Source organism: Balaenoptera musculus, chromosome 7, assembly GCF_009873245.2.
Source record: "Balaenoptera musculus isolate JJ_BM4_2016_0621 chromosome 7, mBalMus1.pri.v3, whole genome shotgun sequence".
In the NCBI taxonomy this organism is placed as follows: Eukaryota; Metazoa; Chordata; class Mammalia; order Artiodactyla; family Balaenopteridae; genus Balaenoptera; species Balaenoptera musculus.
Genome location: NC_045791.1, coordinates 78,399,473 through 78,414,741, shown reverse-complemented (window position 1 = coordinate 78,414,741; position 15,269 = coordinate 78,399,473).

Genomic DNA, 15,269 nt, shown 5'->3' with positions numbered 1-15,269 from the left:
GGGAGTTAAGGGGGTAAGGCTATGTCAAAAGGAACAATGTGGTGCAGAAAAAGGGACAAAAGATGCAGAAGGGGAAAACATATGAGGACCTTTGAGGGGAGTTAAGGGGGTAAGGCTATGTCAAAAGGAACAATGTGGTGCAGAAAAAGGGACAAAAGATGCAGAAGGGGAAAACATATGATCGAAAGTTACTTAAGCCCTTTGATTCTATATCTTCTGAAAATTGACAGAAACAGGGCCAGAGACAATCAGGAGAAATGCCCTCCACCAAATCCTGCTGAACTATCCACCCTGCGTGGAATGGGTAGGAGTTCCCACCAATTACTCTTAAATCTTAAAAAATGAGGAAACCTCACCAAGTTAGAAAACTGGGGCACGTCCAAATTAGACACCCAAGATACACATGTTTGGAAACTGACCTCAGTGCAAAGGTCTAAAAGGAGAACTAGCAAAAAAAAAGAGTATTTAGGAAATGTAGGCTCTTATTTACTATACCTTGGCTAAGACATATTTCATAGACTGTCAGAGCTGCACACAGTCTTAGAGATGGTCCATTTAGTTGAACCTTAATTCTTAAAATGAAGAAAGAGTGGCTTAAAGAGGTCAAGTGGCTTTTCGAAGATCATGGCACTCATAGATGACAGGCTGGGATTAGAATTTAGGCACAGTCAGACTCCAGTACCATAATCTGGTGATATAATATGCCACTTCTCACTTTGGACACACACGTACACACAGTGTGATACCTCTCACTTTGGGCACATACACACACACTCATACCCATCTTGTAGAGGCTTGTTTGATATTAACTTGAGATTCTTCTTCAGAGTAATGTTTGCTAGCCTGAACAGAACTGTATGCCTGTGTATAAATGTGGCTTATTTCATATAACACTAGAGAATATACCGCCATGCTCCTAATCTGGGCTCCAGCAAGCGTTCTCAGGTGCTGCAGGGGAGCATGGTAGGTCTTTGTCTTCTCCTTTGGTTGCTCAGAAACAATAAAATGTAAGGCATCATTCAACTGAGCCAGGCTGTATCCTACACCTATTGTCACCCCTGAAAGTAAGGTCGTGGAATATAAACTTAAAGTGGATGGTAACGAGATGCATGGGCTGCTTGGAAACACTCTTTCAAATATATCTTCTCTTTTCATATTAACTTAGAAAGACAGAAAACAAAGATAAAGATATTTTTGGCAATTTGCTTTATTCTCAAATATTAAGTACCCGGCTTGGTACTTAATATTTTTCTCAGTCATGTAAACAGTTATATATGCCTTACATTTTAGCACAACTCAACCACAGATATCTGAAATTCATTACATTGTTTATTCCCAATTTAGTGCTTTCCTGAATAAATTGATCAAACGTGAAATTTTCAGCCAAGGTCCTATAAGACTTTTAAAAGATCATTACACCTAAATGGGAGTTGACCTGCAAATCTGCATTACCCATTTGCCCTTTTTCCGTAGTCATGTCTTCCTATTGTTTCCTTATCAGAACAAGAACAGACAGCTGTCCGAACCTTGGGTCGGTTTCATTTGCCCGTGTGCTTACAGGGAGTGCTTTGAGTAGTGATGTCATCTAGCTCATGCATCATCAATGGGGGCAATACTGACCCCGAGGTGGTGAAAAAAGTCTTACTCTTTTTATGTATAAAGCCCTGATACACATACAGATATACAGTCTATCTGTGGTGTTAAAATTTCATGGAGGGATGATTAGAGAAAAAATGTCTGTCACTCCTTAGAGAGGCAATAATTAAAAGGTAGAGAAATACTGATCTAGTTCTGCAGGCTCTACCTGCCCAGTCCCTCCACCTCTACCCCACCCTAACCAAGTCCCTTCCTTCCAGCCCTCCCCTGTTCAGCCTGGCCTCCCCTTGCTCCACTTATTCCTGTGGGTCCATTGATACTGACTTCCCAACAGGCAAAAAAAAAAAAAAAAAAAAAAGAATGGGCAGACTGAGATTGGCAGATCAGAGGGGAAAGCAAAAAATTCTCCATTTGATTTCTGTTTACTTATTTGAGATTTACTCAGATGTAGGATTTTTAGCTTCTATAACGTGTTATCCATTCACATGCTGAGTTTGGGTAGTGGACAGTGGGATACGTGTCTCAGACAGCCTTACTGAGTGCGTGACAAGGAAGGAATACTTGACTAGGCATAAGAAGACTTAGGATCTAGTCCTGACTTGACTATGTATTAGCTGTGTGAAGTTGGGAAGTTACTTAAGCCCTTTGATTCTATATCTTCTTTGGGAGAATGGAGATTCCAAGGCTACCTGCTATGTCTACCTTCCAGGGTTGTCGTGAGGATCAAAAGAAACAAGAAATGTGAAAGCACTTGGTAAATTGTGAAAAGAGTATAAAAATAAATAAGGTTGTTGTTTACAGTTAAATTTTCAAATCTTGTGGCCCATATCTTTTCTCTTTTTGGTGAATATGTATGTGTATAGGCTAAGCCTCAAGCAAATTTGTGAATCAGGGAGTAATATCAGGCAAGAACCTTTCCTACAGGCCAGCCAATGTCTTAAGTCTTCTTATTCGGTCAATCTCTCCATACATGACTGAGCTATGTGCCATCTTCCCATCATTACGGCTTCTATGACACTGTAGCACATAGTGACACAGCTGAGTGGGTCAGTTTGAAAAAGCTCATAGAAGACACATATAGGTGCTCAATAAATACTTTTGAATGAATAAATGAGGTCAGATATTCTATGAAGTTCTCAGATTAGCCCAGTGCATGTAATTGATCATTAACAGCCCACTAGCAGCCAATGGTTACAACTTATTTGAAAAAAAAAAAAGGTGCATACCATCATCTGTGCTGTCCACAAAACATAGTTCTGGAAGCCCAACTGGAGATATAAAAACTGGATGGAATTCATCTTTGAATTTAATGCTGGGTCCTTAAAAGGAGAAAAGCATTTAAAGCAATCAGAAAAGAAAGACAATGGGTGCTAATATATGTTGCTGGCTGATAATTCAGAGTGAAAATTACAAGGCATCTCATTTGCAAAAGAAAACAACAAAACATTCTAAAGGATCACAGGTATCCACTAATAAAAATGAACCTCATTTATGAAGAGTTTAAAAAGAGACACAGATGTTTGGGTTATCTAATCTAGGCTAAAAAACATGCCTAACAACCACCTACCCGCTGCAGTGTTCCCCCATGACGAGGGGGGCTTTGGGGAAATTGGTTTTCCGCTCCAGAAGATCATTCGAGTTTATAGGGATGATCCAGGTTGTCCTCTCCCCTTGAACATTAGCCTTCTTTTGTTTGGATCTTCTGCCATTCTCTACAGGGAAGCAAAGCCAATAGGCTTTCAAGTAAGGCTGTTGAACTACATGGCGTGAATATATCCACTTCTCTGGGCGTCCAAGCGGCCTGCTCGTCATTTTAGCTTTCTGAGGTAACCTAACTTCTAGGTATCAGGAAAGGGTGGCCTTGTTTGAAACTACCTAGATTGATAAGATCTGTGTTAGCATCATTGAATAAACGTCATAATAGGTGTCTGTCCATCAACAGCTGCACATAGAACAGGGCAAACTCCGTATTTGTGAAGTGAGTGCCCTGAGAGGAGGCAGCATGGTCGTGTGAAGTTGTCTTAGCTTGGAATGAAAGGGCCAGACTTCTTGTTCTAGTTCTGCCCTAACAGTGGCTCAGGGGGGCCTCTCCTTTGGGGATTAGATGTTTTGGTAGGACAGAAATTGCTTATAGGCAAAATTGTCCTTGAAAAAAAAATCTCTTAAATCATTCACCTGGTAGAGTGTAAATGAATATTTTTACAACTCTGTTATATATATATAATACATATTAATATATATTTATATATTAACATATATAAACATTAAAATGTATGTCTTATCTACATATTCATATCTATATATAATCTTTAAATACTAGGTGTGTCCAAGTTCTCACGCTCTGAGGGGTGTGTAGGTGAGACAGGCTGGGACCTGGGACCCTTTGCTGCAGTGCTGCAATGCCTGCACCTGGACAAACCTCTCCTTGAGCAACAAAATACAAGGAAACTATATGGGACTAAAAATAACTGTGTGCATGCACGGTTGGGGCAAATTCTGGACAAAAGATACAAAGAGACCAAAAACCCAACTGCCTCTTTTGAAGAGCTGGGAGCAAAAGCAGGGTGCTGTGCATGCCCCCGGCACACAGCACCACCTAATGGGTGGGCAGACCACCTAAGCCACACCCCTCCCCAACCGAGCCGACCCCTGGACACCCCCCTGCCCTGACCCCATAAAAGGAACAAGCTCGCCCTCCCTCAGGGAGCGAGCAAGCAAGGGAAGCTGTTGTTTGTTCTCGCTCCCCTCTGCTGCAGCAGGGGCCCCAATAAAGCCTTGCCTCAATTTCTTGTCTGGCTTCCGATCAATTCGATTGATTAAGGAGGCCAAGAACCCTGGCTGGTAACACAGGGACTGAGACATTCTGAGAAGCCGGTAGAATCATATCTCTCATCTCATGCTGTCTCCAGAGCATAGTCATGGAATAGAATGATGGGCCTACCACACTATTTGTATTATTCTCTCTTCCTCCCCACTGAGTTGAGGTCACAGAGGTTTATAGTAGGAATAATGAAATTCCATTATGATAAGTATCATCCGATTTTTACTTTACTAGTTTTACAAAATGCCTTTGACACATCTCACAGTGTAGCTGCGTGACCTTGGTTAAGTCAGCTACACTCTCTGAGCTCAGGATCTTCAATGGAGGGGGTAGATCAAAGCACCTCTGTGGTCCTGGCAGCACCACTCTCCTAGGCTGTCTGTTTTATATTATTCACAGTGGAGCTGAACACGTTTCTAAAAATGGGTTATCGTGTTGGACACACTTCCAACTTTTAATATCTAAAGCTCAGTAGTCTCATAGTGTAATACAAAAAGGCTTATACCACATCATGTTATAAGACAACAAAAGTATCTTACTATCAGTTCAGGAGGGAATAGAGGTTCCTGGGTTGGATCCAAGGGCTGGAATTCGTCTTCACTGTACATATCTCAGCAAAACAAAACAAAATACAAATGGAACTTCAGAGATGCTGAGAGATGTATAGGAGTCTCTAAGTGTGAGACGTCAGAGTCAGAGCCTACACCTCTGACATTCTGGATATAAAATGCAGGCGCCAGAGCCACAGGGCAGCTCTGGTGGAATTCTTCCCACCCTCAGAGGACCCTGATGCTTTCCCTGGCAGATTTGCTGGGCCCTGGGCTTCCTCTTTTGGCATCAGGAATTGGGATTTAAGCTTCTGTGCTGGGTCTCAGGTATCACAGACAGAAGTTTATTTGCCGTGAGCATGAAGATGCATCACTGCCTTCATCCCCTTCAGTGGGATGAGAGAGTTGGGGGAGACTTCTTGTTCTCCCCCAACTAGTTGGGGGAGAGAGTGGGGGTAAACCCAGATTAAGGCACAGAAAGTTGTAATGCTTCTGAAGGAAAACAGCCTTCTGTGGTGACTGGCCTCGTGAAAGTCATGGGCGTGCTAATTTGGGGGGCTTTTAAAGGCTGCTTATGCCCTGAGTTCACTTACTTTATACTTTACTCACTGAAAAGCATAGAAAGCTTGAATAAATTTGGATTGTTGTGGGCATTTTTCAGTCAATCCCAACTGAATTAGAATATCAGGTACTTACTTCTTCCTGTCTATTCGCAAAAGACTTCTCTTCTTAGTCCCTGCAACATTTTCCTGATCCTTTCGTTTGACAAACAGTTGATTCCTTAGGAAGTAATACAATTTATAACAAATCCATTGGTCGATTCTTTAAACGCCAAGCCGAGTACCCGGAACTACCCAGGCCCTACAGGAGCTATGGAAGAAGTAACAGAGCTCATCCTTGCCCTCAAGGACTCTGTAATGGGGTGGGACAGAGTACAAGCTATTCCATCACTGAAGGATCAGGGAAAATACAGGGAGTGTGCAACCATGCTCCTGAGAGGGCCTTGTAAATGGTGCCACTCAAGTCTCAGGAGAAGACAAAGGGGTTAGAGGGGGGTGGGTCAGCCAGCTAAGGCTGCCTACTCGAAGCGAGGTAAGTGGAGTATAGTTATAAGGTGGTAATTAGAAAGCCAAAAAGCTGGCTCTTCATCATAAGGGTGATACATGTGTATCTTTTTTTTTTTTTTTTTTTAGACATGCCTAGTTTTTTTTTTGTTGTTTTTTTAAAAATTAATTTATTGTTTTATTTTTGTCTGCGTTGGGTCTTCGTTTCTGTGCGAGGGCTTTTCTCTAGTTGCGGCAAGCGGGGCCCACTCTTCATCGCAGTGCGCGGGCCTCTCACTGTCGCGGCCTCTCTTGTTGCGGAGCACAGGCTCCAGACGCGCAGGCTCAGTAGTTGTGGCTCACGGGCCCAGTTGCTCCGCGGCATGTGGGATCTTCCCAGACCAGGGCTCGAACCCGTGTCCCCTGCATTGGCAGGCAGATCCTCAACCACTGCGCCACCAGGGAAGCCCACATGTATATCTTTAATGAAGTCCTGGGAGGACAAACTGCCTTTAAGATTTCCCGTACACAGTTTGCAAGGCAGAAATAGAGACACAGATGTAGAGAACAAACGTATGGACACCAAGGAGGGAAAGCGGGGGGCGGGGGTGGTGGTGGGATGAACTGGGAGATTGGGATTGACATGTATACACTGATATGTATAAAATAGATGACTAATAAGAACCTGCTGTATAAAAATAAACAAAATAAAATTCAAAAATTCAAAAAAAAAAAAAAAAAGATTTCCAGTACACAAATATAAATAGACTGAAAACCTGAGTTTATTTGGATGTTTTTGGAGCTATTCTGAAGTATTGGAGGAATAAAGTCCCATAACATTTTGCCTTAATTTTCAGGATATTTCATGCCGACCCAAAGTCGTGTTTTTGGCCTGAATTCACTGTCAGTTCCTGCAACCCTCAGATAATTTATCATTCTTGTTTGCCCTGTTCATGTGCAGACATAGCCTAAGGGTCTGTGGCAGTTTGGAGACCTATGGTTTGGTTTATACACAGAGTCAAGGAGACCTGGGTTCTAGTTCCCACTTTAACACATACTGGCTGGGTTGAATTTGTTAAATTAGGAAAATAAAACCCATCCCAAAAAGGTTTGTTAGATTTAAATATGTGACAGGTACGCACAGTATCTGACACATAGGAAGTGCTGCAGAAGTGGTGGTGGATATTTTTACTCGTAAGGTAACTGTCCACAGAGTTAAGAAGAGATTTGGACTGAGACAACATTACACACAATAAAGGGACTAACAAGTGGCTGAACGTGGGGACCCAGAGTGAGTGTCACAAAAATATCTATCATTCTACAGATTTTGTCTCCAGGAAAATAGTAATAGGTTGAATCGTATGGAATTGCTGTTTTTGTGAGTCAAAATGGTGGAATATTGGCCATGCATATCGTGCAACATAAATAGTATGTTACCCAGGATTTAAAATAAACTAGTCTGAAGTTTGTAAAGCTTTTTGAAATTGTTCATTCCTGGCTTAAAAGCAGATTTTTTTTCAAACACTTTTTAGTATTTGGAATTAACTTGTACACTTTGAATTGTTTTTGGTCAACCAAAATTATGTAAAACTAATTTTTACCATAAAAAAGGGGTGATGAAAAGCACCTTAACTGAAAACTTGTCTTGAGGATGTCTCCTCTTGATATTTAACTTTCTGAAAACTAAATCTATCTCAAAACAACGCCCCACCCCCCGCCATATATTAAAGCATTCTTTTCCAGCTCCCTTCATCCTATCTGATTCCTTGATCTCTCAGCTTTGAAGGTGATTTGGATTTCTTTCTCACTGCATCCTTTTTCATCTAGAGGTTATGATTCTGGCAATCCCCTTCCCAAAAGTTATCTTTCTGGGCCCATATCTACCACACTGGTCTAGGTTCTCATTCCCTCACACGTGGGATACTGCACTAGTCCGTACCCTCATCCCCACCCTCTCTTTCCAGGCTTATTCTTCTTATAGGCAGGTGCCAAGAATTTTCCTTTTGAAATATTGTTCTTGTGTGACTGCTAGGTTGAGAACAGATAATGACTATATATTAGGTGTCAGCCTTAAGCCTAAATTCTTTAACCCCATCAATTTCTTAGTTGAACCTTGGACATCTTTCTTTTCCCTACTTCCATACATTTTCTTACTGGGAATTTTCTATTGGCCTCTCTTCACCCATCCGTTTATATCACTTCCTTTAAGACCTAGCTCAAAACTCTCCTTCTCCAGTAAGTCTCCTCTGTGTCTTCCCTTCCCACTCATTAATTCTCTTTAATCCATGTTCCTCTAAGACTTATTTACATGGTAGAGAGGATATATTGAGCTTTTAATAACTTGCTTTTCAATTATGTGTTTATTGTGTTTTAGTCTTTGTTTCATTTTCTTCAATAGACTTTGCATTTCTTGAAGTCATGGACCATATACTTTACTTCTAATGATACTGCCTAATTTAGGGCTATAAACAAGATAGATGCTAAAGGTTTATTTTAAAAAATACCAACAGTGGCATTTAACAACTTTTAGTGGTTAGAAAGGTCAACATGGGGTTATTTTAGAGACAATTGACTGCAAGAGATAACTTTATGCAAAGGTTTATTAACATGTTAAATCAACTGAAAAAATATTTTTTATTATAACAACACACAGAAAGTTTTTCCACTTTCTACAATTGGTCGGTATCCAGTAAAGCGGCACAAATTACCTGATTAAGAAGAAATCAATTTTTAAGGACTGATATAGAGATATATTGCATATGTGTGCTTCTTTTCAGTGGAACAGCTATATTAGTAGTTTTTTACTTTTTACTTTTTGTTTCCCAAACCAGCAAAATGGCTCTTTGAAACAGAGATGTTCTTCAAAAATAGATTGCACTTGTGATTACATTTTCTTCCTGAAATATCACAAAGATGTCTATAGTTTTTCCCAATCAGCTCTTCCTGCCTTATTTCCCACCCCTGCCCTAACTCACATAACCTGAGCCTCCCCCCCCCTCCCCATAACATCTCATGTGTGGCCTTTTGTTAAGCTTCTCTCATGTAGTTTCAAATGTCCTCCTGGGGAGAATGTGTCCATTTGTCAGGGCTGCAGCCCGCCTTCTCCATGGGGGCTGCTCGAACACCCCAGCCAGGGCTGTACACTCATTGCCTGGATCCTTCTGCAGGCCCGTCGCTGACTGTGTTGGAATAGGGTCATTTACACACATGCCTCATCTCTCTCATTGGCTCTTAAGCTCATGGAGAAAGCAAGGATCGTCTTAGATGTTCTTGAATCATCCTCCCAGTACAGCAAACTGGGTGTTCAATAAGTACCTGGCATTGTTTTAATTAGTCAACATTTCAAAGTATGGTGGAAAGGATGATGAAACCACTGTCTTTTAAAAAAGTACATTCAAATTTTGAAGCCAGTATAGATGATATTTATGAAGAGGTTTTAATAACATGGGTAAATTCTTATGTTATACAGTTAAAATTGTATACATAATATAACATTGTATACATAATTGTCCCAAGTATTTAAAATAAGCCAACAAAAACTATGCAGAGAAAAGACTGAAAGAAAATAGAAGTATCTAATGTGGTTGTCTTCTAGTGGCAGAAATATGAATGAGTTTTTTCCTTGTCTTTTACTTTTTTTTTTTCCTTTTTCATAATAGGAATGCATTATTTTTATGCTAAAAATAAATTTAAGATTATTATGTCCAAATACAATTTAAAAATTTCAGAAGCAATGTATATGTGTGGACTGGGCAGGTTTAGTCAGCTAGAAGTAAAGTGTTGTGTGGAAACTTGATGCTGGTGAGTCATGTGGAAAAACCGGCTAACAGGTTTACTCCTTTTTTTTATTCGAACAACAATTGTTTAGAAAGAAACTACATGCACAAGAATTTGGATTCAGATTCCATATTTTATCTTTCCTTTTGCTAAGAAGAAAGAATATAGAAGTGTGTGAATTAAAAATGTCTCTTTGGAGTAGAGAAAAGGAGCTGAAATATCTAGAACGTAACTACATGGCATGAAATTGAAGTATTTAAGAGGCAATGAACACCTTCTCATTGATAAACTACAAAAAACTTTAAAGGTTAGAGAGAGCTAGTATCAGAGTTTTTTGGTTTTGTTCTTTGCCACGTACTCAGTGCTAAGTCTGAAAGCCCTAGTAAAGGCCCACCAAGGGAAACTAATAGCACCCATTGCAGAAATTCTTCTGATTCTAAGGGAGAAAAACATGGAAATTCAAAAGTTTTCTTTCTTTAGTCTTGAAGGGAAAGACAAGATTAAATGAAGTGGTGATTTATATCAGCTGATCATTTTAGAAGGTACGTGCCATACCTAATTGCATTTCTTTGAATTTTATTTTATTTTATTGTTTTTCTTAAAATATGAACATAAAGGTTATCAGTGTGGCTAGCATTTATAATTCTAGAAAGAAATCAAGTAAATGGAGTGTGAACCAAAATATACTCTCCAAGTTATCCACACCTAGAATAAGTTATCTATGTAATTTAGCCAGACTTTACAATGCCATCTCCTGGTGGTTGTTATATGAGTTATAGGCATAGAATCTGGGAGAAAATAATTCATCTCTATAAGACTATCTGTGCATATGCAAAGAAACATACAAAAAGTAAGGCAAATCACAAGATCTTTGCTTTTCAAAGCTCTAAATATCTCATTAGTGTGGAGTATTTTATTAAACAAAGATTACCTACTGTTCAAATCTCATCAGGTTTAGTTAAAATTATGATTGAAACCATAGGCCAAAGTTTTCATAGTACTTAATGAAAAACTGAAAAATTTTGAGTGTAAAAGTTGATGAGAGATAAGGGAAAATATTAGCAAATATTTATATTCTAGTTACAATGAAATTTAAGTTGAAATTTTACTTTGTTTTAGTCTGTATCTTTTCATCATAAAACTGAATTTCTCTGTAGGTTTGCTTATTGAAAGGGACAAAGAGCTTTCTTATAATGTATAGAGCTTTGCTTTCACGGCTTTCTTCTAAGAACTAGTAACCAGTTACCTTGAACCTAGTATGTTTGTTACAGAAAACTACATTTGTTAGCATGCTTTTTTTCGGTAGTAAATTGTGTTTGTTCATTTAAATTTGATAGCTATTTTGTCATAGGAGATTGAGTTGCTCACCAAGCTTATCTGTGATAACTAATTGCTGTCTATGGCCTCCTTGATCTTATAATGAACCCAACCAGAACATAAAAAAGGTAAAGTATCTGAAATCTATCCTCTTTGTAAAATTAATTTTAGTAAGTAGAGTTAATGAATGATTCTAACAGATTAACTTTAAAAATAAACCAAAAAATCTCATTCTTCTACTCTACCCAAATTTCTACTTTTGGAAAATATTGTATTAAAAGTGTTAGAAACAGCCTATATGAATGCCTTTGCAGAGTGACAACAGGCTCCATTAAGGGAGAAAGGTTTGTAATGAAACCAGTATTGCTCAGTTCTTGGCATCAATGTTGACAAAATGAGGGTAGCCCTTCCTAGAAAGGACTTGGGTCAAGGTAGGGGCTAAAGAGGCCTACATGTTGGCCAGGTGCCTGGAAACCCAAAGCTGTGCCACAGCTTCTCTCCGCGGCTGGGGCCTCCCTCCCTCATTACTTGGGCACTTTCCACTGGCGGTCCTGCCGGTTAAGGCAGAGAAGCCTCACCTCCAAGAGCTTCAGTTATCTGCTCAGGGGTCGGCTCTGGGTGGTTCCTCAGCAGCGTGTAGACGGACATCACCATCCCTGGGCTGCAGAAGCCACATTATGTACAGTGACACTTGGCAAGTCTTTCCTGGAAAAAAATGGTGCATGACTTATACTTTAAACCTCTTGTTTCCCTACGTTGGACACCTTGGAGCAAAGCTTACATATTTAGCTTTCCAGAGATAACTGCAGGGTGAAGGATGCCACTTTGGAAGAATAATATTTCTATTTCTTGAAATCATATGCTCCCCCCCACCCAAGAAAAGCTTACTGGCAGGTATTAGTTAAGTCACTTTATTCTCTAGACTCTGGTTTCTTTACTTGTGAAATAGGAAGTATAGTTTAAGGAACAAGTAAAATGCTTTGGAGTCATGCTCTTGTGAGATTTGGTCCTTACTGTACCTCATTAATTGTGGGATCTTGGATGATTTACTTGACTTTTCTTCATCTTTAAAATTAGAATAATAATGGTGTCTATTGTACAGGATGGTTGTGAGAATAAATGAATGAGTATATATGAATCATTTAACAGTCTCTGGCAAGTAAATTTCATCCTCTTCATTATCTATATTATAGAATTTTTGATGGAGTAAATGACAAAAATCTATATAAATGCTTTGAAAATTGTTTAGTGTAATTTAGTGGTGTTGTGCCATTTATATATTTAATTTATGCACATTTGACTTTATGCATTTAAACACAACAAAACAATGAAAAAAGAGAGTGAGAAATAGAATGAGAAATGACAATTTACTTTGACCATTCTATGCAAAGACTCAGTCCATGAATAGATGGGAAACATGACTCTGTGGGTCCCACCATGTGTATCTGTCCCATGTATCTCTCCATGAGTTGAGGATGCTCAACTCGCTGGTCTGAGTGTGATTCAAATGTTTTTAAATAAACATTTTTCAAACAGCATGACCCTTAAGATGAAAGCCAAATACTTCACCTGTGGCTCAACTGAAAGGAAAGACATTGTTCTAATGCTGGAGGAAAATATGGCTGTGTTGGATTTACTGCAGGGGGCAAGTTGTTTCAGATGTGTCATATAGACATGGCTGTACATGTGCTGGTAAATGTTTTAACAACTGGTTCTCTGGAAAGAGTCCTTATTTGTAGCTTTTACCATTTTTAGTCATATACATACTTCCATGGAGGCTGATATCAAGCTTCCAATGTGATGTCACTGAATGTGGATCTGGAAGAGAAGCGCAGGGGGATACCTTTACATGGTATTTCCATGGTGTAGCTACAATAGAAATAAATGGCCTCAAGAGCATAGGTAATAGAAAAATGTAGTAAAATAATTAGGCGATGATAAATGTTGCTATTTATTAACTTTGTTTTTAATATTGTTTACTTACTTTTAAGTTTGTATTATTTTTAATAACGGCTGTGCTTAAAGAGAAGCTCATAAAATCCCTGAACATTTAACAAGCAGCTCTCACATGCCAGTACGAGCCTGCTCCAGGACACTACTGAACTATCAAGTACCATCAGGATTTGAGAGGAAGAACTCTGGTCAGCTGCAGCATTAGGTTGCTTCCATAACTGTTAAGGTGATGAGCCAAGTGTGGAGTAAGATCTTAATAAGATCAGAAAGTCATTAAGTTTATGGTTGAAAGACATGCACCATCACCAAGTGCCCATCAATGCAACACATTGTCAGAGGAACATTGTCTGAGCCTCCATGTTCTAAACACAACCTTCTAGGGAAGGAATTTCAAGGGAGATTTTGGCGATCCATAATTTTCTTTCTATACCCTGCTTTTAAAACTTAACCTCTGAAGAAACTCTTATCCTAGTATATAAAAATAACATTGCAATTTCTTTAAAAAGGCCTCTAAGCTTTAGTAAATGCTTTGTCATTTTAGTTGTGCTTTATTGTAGCATGGTGTTCAGCTACTCATGAGACATTTGGGGAGCATTTGGGGAGTATTTGTATGCACAATTAGCCTCTTATAAATAGTTCGGTAATTTTGAAATGTGGTAGACAACCAGTCTATAAACTTCTAGTTTCCTATCTCTTTTTCTTCTCTTATCAGACTGGACTGTCCTTGTTTTAGTTTAGGGCAAGGATGACACTGAGAAGTTAAGATATATTTTAAAAAATGAAGGAATCTTGGTTTACACACCAATCTCTCTCACTCTTTTTTTTTTTGGCCACGCGGCAGCCACGTGGGATCTTAGTTCCCTGACCAGGGATCGAGCCTGAGCCCCCTGCAGTAGAAGCGTGGAGTCTTAACCACTGGACGGCCAGGGAAGTCCTTATACACCAATCTCTGAAAAGATCCCTAGCTATGAAGCAGTAAATCTCACAAAATGAGAATTTAAAAGCACAAAAGATTTCAAAGTTGGTGATCTAATTGAAGTACATTAGATTATGTAGGATGCCTATATCAACATCTGGTCCCAATCACATTGCGCTCTTACCTGCACGGGGTGAATCCTGGTTTTGATGCTTCCTACACCTTCCACTGTGGTGACAGCAGCCCCATACAGACAGCAGATGGGCACCAGGCATGCTGTAACTGGATAATGGCTGTGATGGGATTTTGTAAAGAGAACACATAGGAATCACAGGGAGTGGGTAACATAATTCAGGGAGTAATTTCAGTCTAGGAAGAGTCATGAGACTGTATTTCCCTGAGAATACAGAGAACACTAGATATAAAACCATAACTTTTTGGAAGTGTTCAAGAAAGGACTTACATATGGCTGGAGTAGAATGGTAGAGAGAAATGGAAAAAAAGAACAATGAGTTTTGCGTAGGACCTCCAAGAGACACTCACTCTCCATTTATTTTTCTCATTTCAGAGAAAGAAAGCTTTCTACTCATCATAAGATGATATACTGACTTATGTAAACCACCACGGGGTAGTTTACCCCAGTGATTCTCAACTGTGTGAAGTTTTTAAAAATACAAATACTCTGGTTGCACGCTAGCCTAATTAAACCAGAATCCCTGGGATGCAATCACTACATCACTTTTCAAAACTCCTCAGCTGATTCAAATGTATGGCCAAGTTTGGAAGCTATGGGTTTATGCCCTTGTCTTGACCATCTCTCCCACACTAGAGTCTGTATTGATGACACGGCAGATGTGTTAGCACTAGATTCTCATCTCACTGGTTGGGAATGGGGTCCAGGCTTCATTAGTCCAATTTAGTCTCTTGGAAGAGTGCTTGGTGTACAGAGCAAGAGTGGACCCTGGGTTCACTGTGCAGTTTTGTTTTTTGTGTCCTCCAGTCCCCCTCCCCCATTAAGCTTACTTCCTCTTAATGTTATCTCCCTCTCCTTTTTTCTCTCAACTTTTCCAGTGTTCATTGCTCTCCTGTCTTACCCTTATGCCTCTTCCAGGAAATAGAGGCAAGAGTTCCCTTCACCGCCCAGCCCACCCCTACTCATCTATAGCTGCAGTCAGCCTCATCCCCATTCCAGGCCGGGAGGGTGAGGAATCCCCGCACGTCCTCCCCTGTGCTCTGGATCCCATCTATTCTTGTCTCCCCATGGACTTGCTCCATTATCAATTGCCTTCCTAACCTCT